This window comes from Mobula birostris, chromosome 8, assembly GCF_030028105.1.
Source record: "Mobula birostris isolate sMobBir1 chromosome 8, sMobBir1.hap1, whole genome shotgun sequence".
Lineage (NCBI taxonomy): Eukaryota > Metazoa > Chordata > Chondrichthyes > Myliobatiformes > Myliobatidae > Mobula > Mobula birostris.
Genome location: NC_092377.1, coordinates 5,223,261 through 5,245,424, shown reverse-complemented (window position 1 = coordinate 5,245,424; position 22,164 = coordinate 5,223,261). Strand labels below are relative to the sequence as shown.

Here is a 22,164-nt window from a genome sequence, read left to right as displayed (position 1 = left end):
TTATCAATGTCCCGCTGTAACCTCTGACAGCCCTCCACACTATCCACAGCATCCCCAAACGTTGTGTCATCAGCAAATTTACTAACCCATCCCTTCACTTCCTCATCCAGGTCATTTATAAAAATCATGAAGAGTAGGGGTCCCAGAACAGATCCCTGAGGCACACCACTGGTGACTGACCTCCATGCAGAATATGCCCCTTCTATAACCACTCTTTGCCTTCTGTGGGCGAGTCATTTCTGGATCCACAAAGCAATCCCATGACTCCTTACTTTCTCAATATGGATCCCATGACTCCTTACTTTCTCAATATGTCTTGTAAAGTAAGTATATGTTCGGCACAGCATTATGGGCCGAAGGGGCTGTATTGTGCATTAAGCTTTCTATGTTTCTATGATAGGCTCATGATTAGTCCGTGTCGAATGAACCTATCAATCGTACGATTTTGGAAAGTAGGAGAAAGCCGCAGTACCCACAGAAAACCCACGCGATCATAGGAAAACGTATTAACTTACAGACCGCTTAGGGAAATTAACCCCGGTCGCAGACGCTGTGTTACGAATTATGATAACCTTTACGCTACCTTGATGAACAGAGCTTCCCGGATTATGCATCCGGCTTTCCGTGGGACAAGAATCTTTTAGGCTTATGGACCAAATTTTAATCATAATTCAGAAGTATGTACATCAACATTTTACAGAAGAAAAAAATATATTTGACTATGATGAAGGATGTGTGCACAGCAGTTTTCAGATTCAGCGACTGGACGAGACTTAGACTAAATAATACAAGACAGCGATTTCAACTCCCAAATGAAGTGGGGAACTTAAATTTATTGAGCTGAATAATTCAACACTGAAAGTGGGATTTGTGTGGGCGATCCACAATTGACTGGATTGTGCATCCGCTTTCCCGTTAGGAAGCAATCCTTGAGGCTTCTGCCCTTGGAATCGGGAAAGTCATCAGTCCAGGGCAATAGTACACACACCTTGGAAACGACCAGAAAGTATGCACAGAGCAGGAGGACATGAAGCTACCCTCTGGATGGGATTTGCAAACTAAGCATGAGTAGACAGGACAGTCAGCCCTACTACCCTGAACTGGGATCCACCCACCACAACCCTCCTCCAAAGTGATGATCAGACAAGAAACAATTCTGCTTAGACGGGAATGTTAAATATCTAAACCAGGAACTTGGAATCTATATTAATTTGTGGGACATTCTCAAGCAAGGCGCTGCAGATGACGGAAATCAGAAATAAATCAGGAGGTCGTGTCCTATTCATTCGTCCAGGCATCAATTGCGGAGAAACAACTTATGGACCCGGAGGTAACAGGTTTACTCCTCATTTCGGGGGTAACAGGATACACTTGGACACAGGTGGACTGAGGATCAACGAGTTTGCCGGTGAGAGGCTTGTTTATTCTCCTGCATGGTTGCAGCTCGACCTGCTGAATTCATGCAGCATTTTTGTGTGTATGTTCCCCTTGATTTCCAGCATCTGCAGAATTTCTTATCCAGGTTGGCATGGGGTACCAGAAAGGTACTGGACTCCGAACAGTAGGTATCAGGATGGTGTGACAAGGATGTGCATTAGAACAAGGTTCCATAGCGCATTACTTGTGAGGGGTTGACAAGGATAATTCGCTGGGTATAGGAACTACGAACATCAATTAGCATACAATGTAGAGAAACAAGAAAACCCTTTGCCACCGGGGGTAAAGAGATTATTTTTTGGGCGAAACGGTTATCGGCAGTTAGCCCGGCACAGTGTTTAACGGCGTTGCTTCATGTGGTTATGGTGGAAGGGGGCACACTGGCAATAGCCGTTAGTAACTTCCGCCTTCCCTCGGAGCTGCAACAGCTGCTGCCCCGGCTTTTTGCATGATTCTTTCAGCTGACTCCACCATTACATCCAGCGATTTTTTCAGCGTCAGGAGCGCCACGCCAAAGGACAATATGCCACCCACAACAGTACCGAGAATGGGCCCAAAGGGCCAGTTGCCTCCCGAGTACAATTTGCCCACAACATGCCATTTGGCCCCGGCAGCTACCAGCGCCATCGGCGTTATCAGCATTAGATCGTTTCTGGTGAAATCCCCAAACAGAAATTTGCGCGCTGTGTCGTTCCACAGCTCCGGCACACCTTGTCCCCACTCTCCAGGCCAGTTTGCCGAGGGACCGATCGTCCAGACCCATACACCTCCGCAAGAATCGGATACCCGAGGCAATGATAACCAGGTCACAGGGAAGTGGACATAACAGCACGTTAACTGCACCGACAACCCCCGAAGCGACGGACAGAATCAGCACGTAACGCTGTAGAACATTACGTTTTCTCTGTAAAGCCACATCGGATGTGTAGGGGAGCGCCGCCAGGAACAAACTCTTCTGTGCTTCTGATAGATTGGACACCACTGTTTCCCTTAAAGCAGGAAAATCGTACCAGTCCGGATTATATGCGGAACAAAGGAAAACCCGGGGATTTTGTACTTCTGAAGCCTCTAGTGAGGAGGTGTACTCTTTCCTCACTCTCTGGAGCATCTCCTCCTGGTTGTAACCCCTCTTCCGGCTCTCCGACCTGACAGTGTCGTCGATCTTGGACCGCACCAGATAGAAATGTTTACCCGCCTTCTTCAGCGCTTTGGCTAGTAACTGGTCACTGTCCGCGAACCGACCGTCGGTCACAATGATCAACAGGTCATACTGGGAAACCTTCGTCCCCTTCATTAACTTTCGCAATGGGAACCAGGGCGTGTTCAGCCCAGGGAAGTCACAGTACTGGACATTAGGGAGGGTGGGATGGCGGTAAGGTGTTATTCCAGTAGCATTTTCTGTACAGCCGATTGGGGAGGTCCCTTCATCATTTTCATTCAAATCGAGCAGCGCGTTGATTTGCTCGTCGCAGATTCGCCCATGACCGCAATCCGAAGGAGTACGTTGGTGAACTACTTTGATTTGCTCTTGACTACTGACTGGAGACTCCTCTCACCTTCACGGAGATCTGCAGCCGCCAGCTCCGAGTTGTAGTGAACGCCAGCCATTGCTCACTGAAAGAAGAAGGCGTGTTTATTATTTCGGAGTTGGTGGTAATCGGGCTATCAGAATGGATATCAGAAGGGTGTGTGAGCAAAGTAGATTGAAAATTGACATGGCGGGAGAAGACAGAAGTTGGTACTGGAGACTCGTCTTCTCATTGGAGTTTTGCAGTTTGTGGTGTTTCACAGGTTCCCTGCTTCTTGTCATTAATATTAACGATTTGCACGAGAATGTTGTTAGTATGTTCGCTAACGTTGTCGATGACAGAAATATTGGCGGTACAGTGGACAGTAATTAAAGTTGTCTACGATTACGGCAGAATGTAGATCACCTGGGAAGATTGGCCAAGGAATGGCAACTAGAATTTATTCAGATCGCGTGCGAAGCGATTCATTTTAGTAATATAAAGTAGTGCAGGGTAATCACGGTGATTGGGAATTCCCTGAAAATGGCACCACAGGTAGACAGGGCAGTGACTGAGACAGTCGGCATGCTTGCATTTACCTTTTCTGTCATATTGCAGCTGTACAAGGCGATAGAAAAACACCCTCCTAGTGTCCTATGTGAAGGTCGGGTCAAGCTGTTATAACATGGCTGTGATAAGATGTGCCTGGAAAAATATCAATGGTTGGGTGACTATTTTCACAGACAATATAAATATTGGTGGTTTTGTGGATAGTGTAGAAACTTGCCAAATAATACACCGGGATGGGGAGCATGGTCACGAAGCGGATAATTGGGATTGGGATTCGATCCCTGTCGGTGTTTTCATGAAGTCTGAAGGTTTGCTCTGGGTACTCCGGTCTCTTCCAAGGTTCACAAACATACGCGTTAAGGTTAGAAAGACCCTGCTATGTCAACAGGATCAGACTGATCACCTGGCTGTGCTTCTACTCCCTGAGTACAGGTAGAGACTGAAGACTGCAGCACCAGTAGCGAGGACCGAGAAGATGTGGACAAGGCAGGCGCAGGAGCGCCTACAGGACTGCTTTGAATCGGTGGACTGGACTACTTTCGGGGATTCATCTTAGAGTCTGAATGAATACACACCGCAGCTGTTCCCGTCTTCATTACAACCTGTGTGGATGAGTGCGTGCCACTGTTAACATGCCGTAGATAATGAAATCAAAAGCCGTGGATGAAGCAGGAATTGTGTGGTCTGCTAAGGGGTAGATCTGTGGCGTTTAATCTGGTGACCCAGAATGGTACAAGAAAACAAGGTACAGCTTGAGGTGGACTACTCCAAGAGCTAGGAAACACCTCCGATAAATCAAGAGGGGTTCAGATTTCTGGAGCAGAGATTTTCTGGGGCAGAGGTGACCTGTACAAAAGGGACGAGTCGCACTTGAATGGAGGGGGGGTGGGGGGGTGGGGGTCGGAATCCAATATCCTTGTGGGTAGGTTTGCTAAGGCTTCCGGGAGTGGTTTAAATTAAGCTGACAGAGGAATGAGAATCTATATGATAAGCGGAAGATGAGCCAGCAGCTTTACAAGTAGATGATGGGCGTAGGGAAAGATAAGCCAATGATTCAGTACAAATGCAGAGAGTGCAAGGAGTTAAATTATACCATACAGGCAAAATTCAAAAGATCGAAGAATGTAGGAATGAAGAAGTTCTATTTAAATATATGTAGTATTCGGAATAAGGTGTATGAACTCATGGCACAATTAGAGGTTAGTCGGTATGATGTTGTAGACATCACTGAGTCGTGGCTGAAAGATGGTCATATTTAGGAGCTTAAAATCAAAAGATATACTTCGTACCGAGCACTTAGGAGGCAATGAATCATAATATGATTGAATTTATACTACAATTTGAGAGGGAAAGCATTAGTCAGATCTATCAGTATCACATTGGGAAAAGAAAAAGGTGATTACAGAGGCATGAGAGAGGAACTTTTCCTGGTGGATTGGAACGGAATACTGGCGGGATTGACAGAAGTGCAGAGATGTCTGAAGTTTCTGGGAATAGTTCATAAGGGACAGAATAGTTATGCCCCAGAGAAGAGGAAGTTCTCAAATGACAAGTGTAGGCAACCGTCGCTGACAAGGGAAGTTAATGACAACATAAAAGCCAAGGAAAGGGCATATGACGTAGCAAAAGCAGGTGGGAAGTTGGATGATTGGGAAGTTTATCAAATCCAACAAAAGACAACTAAAAAAGGCCATAAGAAGTTAAAAGATGAAATATGCTGGCAAACTAGCTAATAATATGAAGCAGAATACTAGAAGTCTTTATCAGTTATATAATGAGTAAAGGGGAGGCGAGAGCCGACATTGGGCCCCTGAAAAATGAGGCTGGTGAGGTAGTAGTGGCGGACAAAGAAATGGCGGATGGACGTAATAAGTACTTTGCATCAGCCTTCTCTGTGGATAACACTAGCAGTGTCCCAGAGGTTCGTGGGTGTCAGGGTGCCGTTGCTATTACAAACGAGAAATCTCTTAGCAAACGGAAAATTCTTAAGATGGATAAGTCATTTGCACCAGATGGACTTCATCCCAGAGTTCTGAAAGAGGTTTCTGAGGAGACAGGAGATGCATTGGTTATGATCTTTCAACAACCACTTGATCCTGGCATAGTTCCGGAGGACTGGAAATTTGCAAATTCCCCTTCACATTTTAAGAAGAGAGGAAGGCAAAAGAAAGGAAAGTATAGGCCACTTATCTTAACCTCAGTGGTTGGGAAAGTGTTGGATTCCATTATTAAGGATGAGGTTTTGGGGTTCTTGGAAACTAATGATAAAATAACTCAAGGTCCGTATGGTTTCCATTAAATGAAATGTTGCCTGACAAATCTGTTACGAGTTCTTTGAGAAAGTAACAAGCAGAGTGGGTAAAGGAGAGGTAGTGGATTTCATTTACTTGGATGCTCAGAAGGCATTTGGAAAGGTACACACACGAGGCTGCTTAAGATAAAATCTTATGGCATTAGAGGAGTGATACTGACATGGATAGTGGAATTGCTGACAGGCAAGAGGCAGCGAATAGGAATAAAGGGGTCAATTTCTAGTTGGCTGCCAGTGACTAATGGTGTTCCTCATGGGTCAGTATTGGGACAGCTACTTTTCACGTTGTTTGTAAATGATTTCGATAGTGGAATTGATGTCTTTGTGGCAACACCTGCAGATCACACAAAGATAGGCAGAGAGGTACGTAGTGCTGAGGAAGCAATGTGCTTGCAGAAGGAATTAGACAAATTGGAAGACTGGCCAAAAAGTGGCACGTCGAATAGTGTCTGATAATGCATTTCGGTAAAAGGAACAACAGTGCAGACTATTATCTAAATAGGGAGAAGGATCAAGCATCAGAGGTACAAAGGGTCTTAGGAGTCCTCGTGTTGGATTCCAAAAAGGTTAATTTACAGGTTATGCCTGTGGTAGAGAAGGCAAATGCGATGTTGGCATTCATTGCAAGGGGAATAGAATATAAAAACAAGGAGATAAGACAGTGGTTAGGTCGAACTTGTCGATAGGTGTGGGGCCTATTTATCAGAAAGTATGCGTTGTTATTGGAGAGAGTCCAGGGGAGTTTCGCGTAGATGACTCCAGGAATTGGGGGGGGGGGGGGTGGCGGGGAAGAGGGTTACCATATGAGGAAGCATTTGGCAGCTTTGTGTCTGTACTCACTGGAATTTAGAAGAATGTGGGGTGGGGGTTTCTCAGTGAAACCTACCGAACATTGAAAGGACTAGATAAGTCGAATGTGGAGATGATTCCTACGTTGGCCGTATCCAGAACTAGAGGATACAACCTCAAGATTGAGGGGCGACCCTTTAGAACAGGATTTTATTTAACCAGAGAGTAGTGAATTTGTGGAATATTCTGCCATGGACTGCAGTGAAGGAGAAGACCGTTGGTATATTTAAAGCGATAATTGAGAGTTCCCGATTGGTCGGGGCATCAAAGGATATGACGAGAAGACAGGTATGTAGGTTTTGAGTAGGATGCGAAATCAGCCTTGATGGAATGGCGCTGCAGAATCGATAGGCTGAATGGCCTTATTCTGCTCCTATGTTTTATGATCTTTTGGAAACCCAACATCATGAATGTCAGTGATACTTCCAGGCGATCTCGCCTTTATGCTCGGTTTGAAAGGGAGAATAAAACTACATCTATGAGGGTTCCTACAGCACCCACTGGCCCTGCGATCTCTGTCTCGGAGGATGACGTCAGTCTGTTTCAGGAGGGTGAACTGTAGCAGGGCGCCAGGCCCCGATCTGGTAAGTCTCTGAAAACTTATGCCAACGAACTGGAAGGAGATTTCAAGACATTTTCAATCTCTCACTACTACAATCGGAAGTTCCCGCCTGCTTCAAAAGGGCAACAACTACACCAGTGCCTAAGAAGAGAAGTGTGACAGTCAAAAATGCTGGATAAACTCAGCAGGCCGGTCTGCATTTATGGAAGAGAGTAAACCGTCTATGTTTTGGGCAAGGAGCCTTAGTCATGAAATAGAAAGAGAAGACTGGAAAGAAAGAGAAGAATTAAGAGTAGGAAGGTGGGGGAGGGGAGGAACCAGTACAGGGTGGTACGTTGTAGGTGAAACTGGATGAAGGGTGAAGTGAAAAGCTGGGAAGTTGATTGTTGAAGGAGTTAAAGGGCTGGAGAACGGGGAATCTGATAGAAAAGGATGGAAGACCATGGAAGAAAGGGAAGGAGAAGCCCCAGAAGGACGTGATGGCCGAGTAAAGAGATGAGGTCAGAGAGAACCAGGAATGTGGAATGATGAAGTGGGTGAGGAAAATCACCGGAAGTTCGAGAAATCGATGTTCATGCCGTCATGTTGGAGGATACAGTGTTGCTTCCCCAAACTGAGTGTGACTTCGTCGCGGTAGTAGAAGGGACCAGGGAATGACATGTCGGAGTGGGAATGGGAAGTAGAATTGAAATGGCTGGCCACTGGGAGATCCCGCTTTTTCTGGCAGACGAGTGGACAAGGGGATCGCGTAGGGAACAATCGCTGCAGAAAACGGAAAGTGGGACGGAGTGGTGTCAGGGCAAGATGCTTGGTGGTGGGATCCCGTTGACGATGGCATAAATTACAGAGAATTATGTGCTGGATGCAGAGTGTAGTAGTGTGGTAAATGAAGACAAGAGGAACCCTATCCCTGGCCGTGGCGGAGCGAAGATGGAGCGCGGGAAAACGAGCCCGAAGCAGCATGTGCCGTATTTACGACTATCGTCCAGTAGCGCTCACATCTGCGGTGAAGAAGTGCTTTGAGAGGTTGGTCAGGGCTAGAATCAACTCCTGCCTCATTAAGGACCTAGACCCATTGCAGTTTACACTTCGTCACAACAGATCTAGGGCAGACGCGTGGCCTTGGATCACGAGCAATATAAATAAATACCGCTGTCAGGATGCTGTTTCTTTTAACACTGTCACTCCTGCAGAACTGATCGAAAATCTACAGAACCTGGGCTACTCCACCTCCCTCTGCAACTGGATCCTCGACTTCCTAACCTGAAGACAATGATCTATACGGAGTATAACCGGCGCACCAATCCTGAGTTGGAGGGCTTCGAGAGAGGAGGCGTCGCACAGGTCCGGGGGCAAAGTTTAAAAGGAGAAAGCTTCGAGGGAACTTATCTATAACCGGAGCACCAAACACGAGACACTGCCTAGCGGAGCGATCATCGACGGAGTGGTCAGAGGCACAGTTGAAGGGCTTCGGCGAGATAAGTGGGTAAGTGGATATCGTTTTTTTTTTCCCCCGCGTTTTTTTTGGAGGACTAGAGAGCATGTCTGTAGGGTTAGTACTTTGCTCTAGGTGTCAGATGTGGGAATTTTGGGAATCCTCCAGTCTCTCAGATGGCTACATCTGCGCCAGGTGCGTCGAGATGAAGCTCCGAAGAGACCGTCTTAGGGATCTGGAGATGCGGCTTGATGACCTACAGTTTATTAGGGAAAGTGAGCGGGAGACAGATAGAAGCTACAGGGAGTTAGCCTCCCCGAATCTGCAGGAGCTAGGTAGGTGGGTGACTGTCAGGGAAGGAATGGGAAGAGCTCAGATAGTAAAGAGCACCCCCGTGGACATCTCCCTCAGTAATCATTATCTCATTAAGGATGCTGTTGGGGGTGGGGGGGGGGGGGTGACCTGACAGTGGACGACCACGGCGATCGAGTTTCTGGCACTGAGCCTGGTTGCGTGGTGCAGAAGGGAGAGAAGAAGATGAGGAATGCAGTAGTCATAGGGGATTCCATAGTGAGGGGAACAGACAGGGAGGTTCTGTCATCCTGACAGAGATAACCGCATGATGTGTTATCACCCAGGTGCCAGGGTGCGGGATATTTCGGATCAGGTGCAGAGTATTCTGAAGGGAGAGGGTGAACTGTCAAAAATCTTGGTACACGTTGGTACCATTGACACGTGTAGAAAAAGGGAAGAGATCCTGAGGAGAGAATTCGGGGAGTTCGGTAGGAAGATGAAACGCAGGACCTCCAGGGTGGACATCTCAGGATTGCTGCCTGTGCCACATGCTAACGCGAGCACGAAAAACATGATCAGGCGTATTAACGCGCGGCTGCGAGACTGGTGTAGGGGGCAGGGCTTCGGGTTCCTAGATAACTGAGTTCTGGGAGAGGTACGACCGGTACAAAAAGGACTGGTCACACTTGAACCCAAAGGGGTCCGATATCCTAGCGGGCACATTTAATAAAGCTGTTAGGGATGGCTTAAACTAATTTGTCAGGGGGATGGGAACGGGAGTGATAGGGCCGAGGAAGGGGAAAACAGAAATAAATCAAAGATAGCGTGCAACAGAAGTGATAGAAAGGACAGGCAGGAGATGAGGCATAACCACAGCCAGTAGGATGAGTTACAGGGCAATAGAGTTGTGGGGCAGTTCAAACAGAGAGCAACAAGTACTGGACTGAAAGTGTTACATTTGAACGCACGCAGCAGGAGAAATAAAATGGACGATCTTGAAATTCAACTACAGATTGGCAAGAATGACGTTGTGGTCATCTCTGAAACTTGGCTAAAGGATGGCTGCCATTGGGAGTTGAACGTCCAAGGCTATACAATGTATCGGAAAGATAGGTTTGTAGGCAGAGGGGTTGGTGTGGCTCTGTGTATAAGAAATATAATTAAGTCGTTAGAATGGGATGACATGGGATTGGAAGGTGCAGAGTCTCTATCGGTTGAATTAACAAATGGCAAGGGTAACAGGACCCTAATTACAGTTGCATTCAGGCCTCGCCGGGATGTGGGTTACAAATTACAGCAGGAGATAGAAAAGGTGTATCAGAAGGGCAATGTGACGATAATCGTAGGGATTTTAACATGAAATTGGATTGGGAAAACCAGGTCAATACTGGACCTCAAGAGAGAGAATTTGTAGAATGTCTAAGGGATGGCTTTTTAGAACAGCTTGTTGTTGAGCCCACTAGGGGATCGGTTGTGCTGGATTGGGTGTTGTGCAATGATCCGGAGGTGATAAGAGAGCTTCAGGTTAAGGAACCCTTGGGGAACAGTGATCACAATATGATCGAGTTCACTTTGAAATTTGAGAGGGAGAAATTAAATTCCAAGGTGTCGGTATTTCAGTGAAATAACGAAAATTACAATGACATAACAGGGGAACTGGCCAAGGTTGATTGGAAAGAGACACTAGCAGGAAGGACAGCAGAGCAGGAATGACTGGAGATTCTGCGAAAAATGCGATAAGTGCAAGACAGATATCTTTCAAGTAAAAAGAAATTTTCGAATGGAAGAAGGTGACTACCATGGCTGATTAAGTGAAGTCAGAGCCAAAGTAAAAGCAAAAGAGAGGGCATACAAGGAAGCCAGAGCTAGTGGGCGTCATGGTCCGGTCCATGAATTCCGCATTCCAGTTCACGGTGTGGTCCGTGGACTCAGGACTCCGGGTCTTCCAGCGGTCCCTTGTTTTGGTTGAGTTAATCATAGGCACCTGATTCCCATCTTGGAGCTTGGCATATAAGTAGCCTTGGGGTTGAGTGTGAGCTGCTGGTTTGTCTAGTCAAGATCCCCTGGGTGCAACCTGCTGGTGGAAGGCTTGAGCGGCCACTTGCCATCTTTGGGCCGTGTTGGGGAAACATTGCTTCATGAAGCCTTGCTGTCAGTAGTCGGAGCAGTCTTTGTGGTATGTATTCGGCCGTTTCCTGGGCCAGCTGAGTGGCCGTCAGCCACTCCGAGCTAGGTAGGGATCTGACTGTTTCCGTAGCCAGCCGAGGCTGCTGGCTGTAACTGCTATTTGGAGCAACCCCGATGCAGAGAGGGAACTGTCCGTTGTTCGTTGGTGTTTGTCTCTTCCTGTCCTCGCTTCCGTGGGGTAAGTCAAGCCGTTCTACTGTTGCCCTGCGGGGGGTGGGATCTGTCTTGTCCTCGCCTCCGTGGGGTAAGTCAGGCCGTTCTGCCGTTGTCCTGCGGGGGGGGGGGGGCGGGGAGGAGATTTGTCTTCTCTTGTCTTCGCCTCCGTGCGGAAGGTCAGGTCGTTCTGCAATTACCCGACGGATGGTCCTGTCCCACCTTGGTGTGGAGAAGAAGTTGAGTCCCGGCTTGTCTAAGTATAAGTCCCAGCTGTATGTCTATGTACTGTCCTGTCTCATGTTGGTGTCGTGTTAAAGATGAATCCCGGCTTTTCGAAGGATAAGTCCCGGCTCCATGTTGATGTATAGTTCCCAGTCTGTCTCCGAGCTCCAACCTCCGAGTTATTAGCCTCCGCAGCCTGAAGTCCCCAGCCTGTAAGCCTCAAGACCAAGACCCCAGCCACGTCCTGTCCTGTAGTCATGTCATGCCCTTGCCTAGTTCTGGGGCCCGAGCCCGAGGCAAGACCTAGGTCCTGGGTCCTTGTCCAGTCTCTGGCTCGGAGTCCAAACCCAAGCTCCTAGTTCATAGTTCCTTGTCCGGGTTCCCTGTTGTGTCCTTGTCTTAGCCCAAGTCTGCGTTCTTGTCCCTGCTCCTTGTCTGTATCTTGTCACGTCCCTACTCTAGTCAAGTTCTGTTCCTTGTACTTCAGTGTCTGTGTCTTGCATTTGGGTCCACTACCAGCGCGCCGATTGTGACAGTGGGAAGATGGAGGATTGGGAAGCTTTTTAAAAACGTGCCAAAGGAAACTAAAAAAGTCTTTCGGAAGGAAAAGGTGAATTATGAGAGGAAGCTGGCGACTAATATCAAAAATGATATTAACTGCTTTTTTAAGTATATAAAGGGTAAAAGAGAGTCGAGGGTAGATATAGAACCAATACAGAATGATGCTGGAGATATTGTAATGAGAGATGCAGAGATGGCAGAGGAACTGAATGCGTATTTTGCATCAGTCTTCACAGTGGAAGCGCAGGTAGTGTTGAGGAAAAATAAAGCTTGCAGACAGACCGAGATATTTTAGGGGAATGGGCAAAGTAATGGCAAATGAAATACAATTTTGGAAATTGTATGGTCATGCACTTTGGTGGAAGAAATAAACTGGCATACTATTACTTAGATGGGGAGAGAATTCAAAATGCAGAGATGCAAAGGGACTTGTGAGTCCTTGTGCAAGGTACTCTAAAGGTTAACCTGCAGCTTGAGTCGGTTGTGAAGAAGGCTAATGCAATGTTGGCATTCATTTCTGGAGATATAGAATATGAGGGCAGGGTTGTGATGTTGAGGCTCTATAAGGCAATCGTGTGATAACACTTGTAGTATTGTGTGTAGTTTTGGGCTCCTTATTTTAGAAAGGATATACTGACATTGGAAAGGGTTCAGAGAAGATTCACTGAAATGATTCCAGGAATGAAAGGGTTACCGTATGAGGAACATTTGGCTGCTCTTGGGTTGTATTCCCTGGAGCTCAGGAGAATGGATGGGGGCGGGGGGTGGATCTCACAGGAACATTCCGAATGTTAAAAGGTCTGAACAGATTAGATATGACGAAGTTATTTCCCATTGTACGAGAGTCCACCACAAGAGGGCGCGAATTCAGGATTGAAGGCACAGGAGCAGAATTAGGCATTTCACTTCATCTAGTCTGCTCCGCCATTTCATCATCCCTGATCACTCATTCCATTCAGCCCCATACACCTGTCCTCTCACGATATCCCTTGATGCCCCGACGAATCAGGAATCTATCAACTTACTGGTTACCTCACTGCAGGAAGCAGGTGGATAGTATAGAAAGAGTACAGAGGTAATTTACAAGGGTGTTGCGTGGATTGAAGAGCGTGCCTTATGAAAACAGGTTGAGTGAACTTCGCTTTTTCTCCTTTTCTTCGTTTGAATAACCAAAGGCGTTTCCTCAGGGCTGAAATGACTAACACGAGGGAGAATAGTTTATGGTGCTTACAAGTAGGTACAAGGGGGATGTCAGATGTAAGATTTTCACACAGAGAGTGGTGGCTGCATGGAATGCAAAGCCGGCGATGGTGCTGGAGGCGGATACAATAGCGTCTTTTAAGAGACTCCTAAATAGGTACCTGGAGCTTAGAAAACTAGAGGGCTACGAGGTAGGGTAATTCTAGGCAGTTTCTAGAGTAGATTACATGATCGGCACAACATTATGGGCCGAAAGGTATTTAATGTGCTGTAGATTGCATTGTAAATAAAAACTTCCGCTTTAAATATATCAAAGAACTTGGACTCCACCGCGGGTCGTTCCACAGATTCACCGCTCTCTGGCTAAAAAATAAATCCTCCTTATTCTGTTCTAAGGGGTTGCCCCTCAATTTTGAGGCTGTGCCCTCTAGTTCTGGATATCCCGACCAGAGGAAACATCTTCTCCGCATCCACCTTATCGAGTCCTTTCACTCTTTGGTAGGTTAAACTGTCAGAATCAAAATGGCGTAAACCCACTCCCCTCAGTTATATCAGAAGGAAAAAAAGCACTTTACTATGCATCCCGGAAGTGTCCCAGACGCCCAAAGCACTCAGGCGGGTGTCCTAGAGAAGAGGCACTGAGCGGCAAATTTATAATTTGCCAATCCAAGGGCAACTGTGTCACTGGAATATTGAACATCGGGGAGAAGCGCTGAAACGACATAGACCTCCTGCAAAAGGGAGAACGTGTCATTGACAGGTCTTAGTAGGAGAGAAACCAACTGAATATGAATGTCCACGAGTTATGTCACAGATATCCGATCGGTTTGCAACCTCTGGAAAAGTATCGGCATACTCAGTTAAGTGACGTGAAAATCGTGAAAATATCAATAATTTACCAGCATCACGGATGTTAACACAATGACACAGAAGTGTTGCTTAGTGCTCTTAATCAGAACTGAAACCAATTCTAGGCACTCCCTGAATCAGACAGTAATTATCCAAGAAGCTCTCCCAAGCCCCATTGTTTTATTGGCGCTATCAAACTCAAATTCTCTCCCCTCTCCCCTGAAATTCAATCACTTCGACGAATCTGCTCACCCTGCGTCCTTGGAGGACTCCGGGGAACCCCAAACCGTCATGGGCAACGACCGATGACCAGACTAAATTTAGGGGGTGAATTTAGGGGGTGAGGTAACGGGGAGCAAGAATAGAGAAGGCAAGAGAATCTTCACGGGGAGAGGTTTGCAATGAGCGAGCCGGTACAGCGAGAATCGCCTGCGGGAGACCATTCATAGCATAGCAGGTGCCCATAATAAGCAAGTATTCACTGTCTCATCGAAATTGAAATACTTTTCAGCTCAGGCTCCAGACCAGCAGATGGGAACAGAGAGCGGCTGCACCTCACAAAATGAAACTATTTCAAAGGCGGGAGGGGCGTGGGGGAGGAACAACAGAGAACAAGAACAAAACCAGTAAGGGAGCTTACGTCACACGGAGAGGTTCACATTCAGATTTCCTGTACAGGGAGGGAGATCTACCGGAGACGTCCCAGACAGTGGGTCATTTTCTGAAGCTGCGCGATTGACGGTAACTTCGGGAGTACTCGAAAACTTCTACACCGATAGTACAGGTATCAACTACTTAGATTAGTTTCGATCATTCACCAAATGCACATTGAAACATCGGAATGTACGGTAAAATGCGTTATTTGCGACAGCTACCAACACTGTCTGACAATATGCGGCTTTCCATGTTTCTATCACCCACGTACCTACCTAAGCAATGCTTCTAAGCCCCAATGTGTCTGCCTCTACCACCACCATAGTACAGTCAACATGTTCACCCCTGTCTCTGACATTATGCTAGGTAAAATAAGGATAAAGTTAACGTTTAGCTTTATTTGTCACGCGTACGTTGAAACATTAAAACATTAAAATATAAAGTCAAATCCGTCGTTTGTGTCTACGACTAACACAACCAAGGGTGTAAACACGAGGAAATCTGCAGATGCTGTTAGTTCAAGCAACACACATAAAAATTGCTGGTGAACGCAGCAGGCCAGGTAGCATCTATAGGTAGAGGTACAGTCGACGTTTCGGGTCGAAACCCTTCGTCAGGCTAGGGACAGCCTGTAACTGTCCCAATGTTAACATGACATTCGCATGACATAGTAACCTTAGGTGTGTGTATTTAGAATGAGGAAGGAAACCGGAGCACCGAAGGAAACCGACGTGGCCACCGAGAAGTCATACAAACCCCTTACATTCGGCAGCGAGAATTGAACCCCTTTCGCTTGCGTTGTAAAGGGTTACACTAACCTTCGGGCCTTGCATGGGAGGAATTCCAGTCCTGACAATAGTCACCTCAGTGCCCACAGTGGTGTGCTCCTAACTCTAATAGTGGCCCATAGCAAGATGTCCTCAATTGGGAATGACGAGAATTCCAGAGCGGTGGCACTGAGTGGTGAATCTTGATAATAATTGCGCGGATCGAAGCGAATCCAAGCAATTGGGGTGTGCAGAAATGGGAAGGGTACATTTATGACGACAAAAGAGCGTGCAGAAGTGGGCCATCGCGGATTCCCGGCCCTCCGTAGAGGAGGAGACCCTTGGGGAAGACCCCTTTGAATGTGACGGTGCACAGGGTTGGTCAGATATCCCGGCAGTTTAAAACCTTGGCCAAAGTTTGGGACTATTCAGTAAAGTGCTTTCAAAAGGCATGAATAATTTACCTGTGAGGAGTTTCCTGCAGTGTCACAGCTGTTTGCACCAACGCGCTGTTAATCGCTCTCAACCTGGAATGAAACGAGTTCTGTGCACTCCCTGTACAAAAGTCAAATTATTCCCGGACACGCCCCTGTTGATGGGCGCTGTCACCGTCCAACCGACTCGGGCACATTCCATTCATATTCAATTACCCAGATCCATCAATAAACATGTGTCCCGGGAGGGCTCCATGAACCACAAACCCTTCGATACAGAGAGATACACCAGAAATTCGCACTTTGTCCAGACTAAATAGAAATATCTCAGCTCCGGGCTCCGACCAGCAGAAGGAAGCAGAGTGCGGCAAACTGACATTCACTCGGTGGTGGGGTCAGTGCAAAGGGTAAGAAGAAGAGAACTGGCGAGGGATGGTCCGTCACCGTGTCTAGAAGCAGCCCTCCTAACACCGAAGAGATTCCATGCCTCTCAATCTTCTGCACATGTCTATCCAATCTCTTTTCAGTCTCCTCACTTCCGATTAAAGTAATGCCGAGGATGTGTCTTCAACTGAAACATTTCATCATAGGCAAAAGCTACTGATCCTCCCCAGTGCAATCACACGTCCCCTGTTGTGAGGAGATGAAAAATGATCACAGCTGATCTACTCCACCTGTGGCTTGGCCAAAGCTTTTTAAAAAAAAAATACCTTAAACTTCCTTGCAGTTATACCCCTGGCTACTGAGGTGAAATGTACCCCTTGCCTTCTTCTCCATTCTACCTACTTCTGCTGCTATCTTCATAGATCCTACTAGGGCACAACCACATACCCTACAGTGAATGTCTAAGGCGTACACAGCAGTCACCTGCCTTCGGCATGAATGTGTGACTCGTGGTGAACCAAATACAGCTCAAACATTTGCCGAAAGTTCCGTTGTGATTTGTTACGTGAGATCTCAGTTCCAGAGCAGACGTCCTGAAATAGATGGCAACTCCGAACGCAATCCTGAAGCCTTTGCGCATTTAACTGACACATCTTTTAAACACGCCACGATTTATATGACAACGACAACAAATTAACTGGCAGACGTGCAAGTAACAAAAAGAATGTGATATATAGCGCACTCTGCAAAATGTGCTTGTACATATGAATATTAGTGGAACGTTTTAGACAGCTGATCAACTCAAAGCAAAATGAGTCTCCATCCTTGTGCTAAATGTTTGGAGATTAGACATTCTATATTGGGGAGAAAGAATGGAGAGGGTAATGTGTGAATGCTCGATTATTTTGTAACTGGGCTCAGCTCAACACTGAATATATTGTTGTAGCAGGGCAATGTAAGATTATTCCGGCTTTTTGTTCACTAGACTTCAGCGAAAATAGGCTCGGGCAAACCCAAATTGGGATACTAAGTAAATTTCCTGTATTTTACTTCTGTTATACATTGTTCGCCAAGAATGAGTCCGAAAGACGCGCTATGGGATCTTTGTGTAAGATATGGGAGCCCTGGGAGGGCACCGGTCTCTTAGATAACTACACCTTTACGATGTACATCGAGCTGTTTCTTCTTATAGGCCTTGCTCAAGACCTGGAGCTGCAGCCCCATTACCTTCGGCTCACGTGGGAAAATGAGGTGATGGACAGGAGTTACAGGAAGGAAGTCACTCCCAAGTTGCAAGAGAGATATATTCTACGTGACTGCCAGCAGAGGGAAAGGCAACAGGTAGTCAGTGCAGAGTATCCAGGTGGCCGTTCCACTCAATATCAAGTACACAGCTTTGGATACGGTTCCGGAGCGGGTGGGACAACCTACAGGGAGAAGTCACAGCGAAAGGGTCGTTGGCATGCGGCTCAGAAGGGAAGGAAAAGGAGTGCCGTAGTGATTGGGATTCTATAATTAGCGGAGCAGAAAGCAGATTCTCTGAACATGACTGAGACACCCTTATGGCACTCCGTTCCCCACCCCCTCTCCACCCCCAGGTGCCAAGGTCACGGAATACCTCGGATCGAGTCCACGGCATTCTGAAGGGGATGGTGAGCAGAGGGAAGTCGTGATACATATTGGTTGCAATGACATAGTCATAGTCATACTTCATTGATCCCGGGGAAATTGGTTTTCGTTACAGTTGCACCATAAATAATAAATAGTAATAAAACCATAAATAGTTAAATAGTAATGTGTAAATTATGCCAGGAAATAAGTCCAGGACCAGCCTATTGGCTCAGGGTGTCTGACCCTCCAAGGGAGGAGTTGTAAAGTTTGATGGCCACAGGCAGGAATGACTTCCTATGACGCTCTGTGCTCCATCTCTGTGGAATGAGTCTCTGGCTGAATGTACTCCTGTGCCCACCCAGTACATTATGTAGTGGATGGGAGACATTGTCCAAGGTGGCATGGGGTAGGAAAAGGAAGGAGATACTGAAGAGACTTATATAGGAAGTTAGGAAGAAAGCTAAAAAAGCAATACCTCCAGTGTAGCGGTCTTTGGATTCCATCTGCTACCTTTTCCCCAATTCTTCCAATTTTTGTAGTTCCTCCAGCAATCGCATTGCTTCATCAGCATTAACTGTCCCTCCGCCTATCTTTGCTCCATCTTCAAACTTTGCCACAAAACCATCAATTCCACTATCTAACTAATTGACAAACAACATGAAAAGTAGCGGTTCCAATACTGACCCCTGAGAAACAGTACTGTCAACGGCAGCCAACCACTCGCTCCTTCCATGCCATTATCTTTCCTGTAACGCCATAGGATTTTATCTGGTTAAGCAGCCTCATGTGTGGCCTTCTGAAAATCCAATAAATGACATCCACTGCCTTTCCTTTGTCTATCCTGCGCGTTACTTCCTCGAAGAACAGTAATAGATTTGTCAGGCGGATTTCCCTTCACAGAAGCCATCCTGACCTTGACTTATTTTATCATTAGATGCAGAAATATTCTAAAGAGAGGATGCGGCAACCATGGCTGACATTGGAAGTCAAAGACAATATGAAGACTGAAGAGAGGCCATATAATATGGCAAAAACAATTGGTGGGAAGGTACAGGGTTGGGAAGATTTTAAAAAACAACAGAAAACAATTGTAAGAATCCATAAAAGAAAAAAAAGATAAAATATGATGATAACCTATCCAACAATACAAAAGAGAATACAAAGAGTATTTTTAGGTATATTAATGGTAAATTGAGGATGTGGTGCTGCTGGAAATGACGTTTAAGATATAGTAATGGGGGACAAAGAAATGACGGACGAACTTAACTAGTTTTCGTCTGTCTTCACTATGGAAGACGCTAGAAGAATGCGAAATCAGAGAGTGTCAGCGGGTAGAAGTGATTTCCCTTGGCGTTGCTAAGGAAAAAGTGCTTGGAGCGCAGAACAGTCTGAAAGTAGATAAATTACGTGGACTAGATGGATTACACTCCAGATGTTTGAAAGAGGCAGCGGAAGAGACTGTGCAAGCAATAGTAATGATATTCAAGTATCACTAGATGCTGGAATGCTTCCGCAGGACAGGAAAACTGCAACTTTCACTTCACTCTTTAATAGAGAGAGGCAGAAAAAGGAAATCATACCACTTAACTTGACTTTTGTGGTGAAAAATGTTGGGGTCTATTGCTAACAAAGAGGCTTCGGAAGAGTTGGAGGCACGTGACGCAAAAGGACAAAATCTGCAAGGATCCTTCAGGCGAAATCTTGCCTGACTAATCAGTTGGAAGAATTCTTTGAGGAAATGACTGACAGGATGGACAAAGGAGAATCAGTACATGTTGTTATATAAAATCCTGGCAAGCCTGTTGGTCGCCAGGAGGCGCCCATGGGGGGGGGGGGGGGGGGAGAATACTATCACGGTCCTGTCCCAGAAGTCCACATTGCGGTTCGCGGTCTGGTCTGTGGATTCCGTGCTCTGGTTATTCCGTTTTTTCCCTTGTTCCGTTGGGTGTCTTGATTGAGGCGCCTGATTCTCGTTTTGGACTGGCTACATAAATAGCTCCTGGATTCAGCTTCTTTCGCTGGATCGTCCCCATTCGAATCCTCGGCAAGTCTCCTCGGCAGCACCCCATCAGGAACCTGGCAGAATATCTCTCCAGGAGGCCCTGCGTCCTAGAAAGGATCCCGGCCCCGAGCCCAACAGCCTAGCCTAGCCATGTCCTGTCCTGGAGCCACATCCAGTCCAGGAGTACCCCATGCAGTCCAAGTCAAGGCATCGTGTTCCGGGTCCCAGTCGACTGTCAAATCCGATCCTAGTCCCGAGTCCTAGCCTAGACCCAGGTTCCGAGTCGCTGTCCAGTCTCTGGTTCGGAGTCCTCGTCCAGGTCCTGTGTTCTAAGTCCAAGTCCTAGCCCAGGCCCTGTGTCCCTGTCTAGTCCAGGGCCTGTGCCTGTGTCCAGCTTCGTTTCTTCCCGCTTCTGCTTTGCTCTCGCCTGGATTGCCCTCCGATCTATCCTTGCTCCCCGACTTCCCTTGCTTTCTTGATAAACTCATAGCCCAGTTCCTAGTACTTCAGTGTCTGTGTCTTGCATTTGGTTCCGCTCCCATCGCCACCCATGCAACAGAGTATGTAGTGGTTGTGGGGGTAGGAGTTGATGGGGTGGGTTAATGGATAGAGGTGTTGATCAGCCTGACGGTTTCGGGAAAGTAACTGCTTTTAAGTTTGGCAGTCCTGGCGTGGATGCTGCGTTGCCTCTTCCTGACTGAAGCAGGAAAAACAGTCCATGAACAGGGTGTGTGGGATCCTTCATGATGTTACTGGCAGTTTTATGGATCCTTTGTCTATACATGACCATGATGGCGAGTAGATCAGGACCCGGATCTTGAGCTGAAACATTACAGAGTTTCCCCAGCATTTTTGCTTATTGGTGGTTCAAAGCATTGTTTTGATATAAGTACCCAAGGTAGACTGGTGTCCTTTGGGAAGGAAGAGGACATTGTGTCTTTGATCCTGGCGTACAATATAATGGTTGATCTTATTTAATCTCAACTCTGCATCACAGGGCGCCACAATAGCTTAAGACGCCATACGTTATCGTAGGGAGAGACAGGGTAAATGTGGGAGAAGACAGTGGAGAGTAGAATTGCGGAGAAAATGCCACAGAGACAATATGCGGCTAATTTATAATTTCACCAATCCAAGGGCAATTGGGACTTGGGCGGGGGTGGTGTACACCATCGGGTACAAAGACTGAATCGACACAGAGCGCCTACAAAAATGGCGAATGGGTCAGTATAGATCTCACGCCCTTGATAGAGGAGTCTGTAGGAGAGAAATCAGCGCAATAAGAACGTCAACAGGATTGGTCACAGATTTTCTATCAGTTTGAAACGTCGGACAAAGTTTTGAAATACTCAGGTGACGTGAAACTGGGGAGAATATGCGAAGTGTGCAGTTTTCGAAAACCTATCTACAGAAAAAAGGTAAACAGGGTTGAAAGAGTAGAGAAAAAAATAAAAGGATATTGGCATGTCTGGAGGACCTGTGTTATAGGAAAAGATTAAAGAGGTTTGGACTGTATTTTATAGAGCGTAGAAGATTTAGAGGAGATTTGGTAGAGGTATACAAAATTATGAGGGGCATTTTTCCACTGAGGTTGGGTGGGACTACATTCAGAGGTCATGGGTTACGGGTGAAAGGTGAGAACATGAGGGGGAAACCTCTTCACTCAGGGGGCAGTGGAAGTGTTCAGTGAGCTGACAGCATAAATGCTGCATGCGAGATTGATTTTAAAACTTAAGAGAAGTTTGGATACGTACAAGGATAGTAGGGGTATGGAGGGCTATGGTCCCGGAGCAGGTTGATGGGAGTAGGCAATTTAATTGGTTTCGGCATGGATAAGATGGGGCTAAGAGCCTGATACTTTGTTGTACTTCTCAGACTCTATGACTCTGCCAGCAGCTTATCAGGAAGGAGTTTCCTGCAGCACCATGGCTGTTAACAGAATGAAGCAGAAATGTTTTTTTGGTACTCACAATGGATAATAAAACTGATTCTAGGTACTCCTGAACTAGAGAGTAATTATCCAAGAAAACGTCCACCCGCTCTTTTGATAGGCGTTATAACCCTGTAATTGCTCCCCTCTCCTCCCATCTTTACTCACCTCAACCAATCGCCTCACCGTGCGTCCCGGGACCCTCAACCGCTTCATGGTACAGCAGTAACCCACACTGGAC

At 46.6% G+C, this 22,164-nt stretch overlaps 1 pseudogene; it reads right to left on the bottom strand.

Annotated features, from left to right (window-relative positions):
* Positions 1-1,830: 1,830 nt before the first annotated feature.
* On the bottom strand, positions 1,831-3,045 carry LOC140202119 (interferon-inducible GTPase 5-like; annotated as a pseudogene).
* Positions 3,046-22,164: the final 19,119 nt, after the last annotated feature.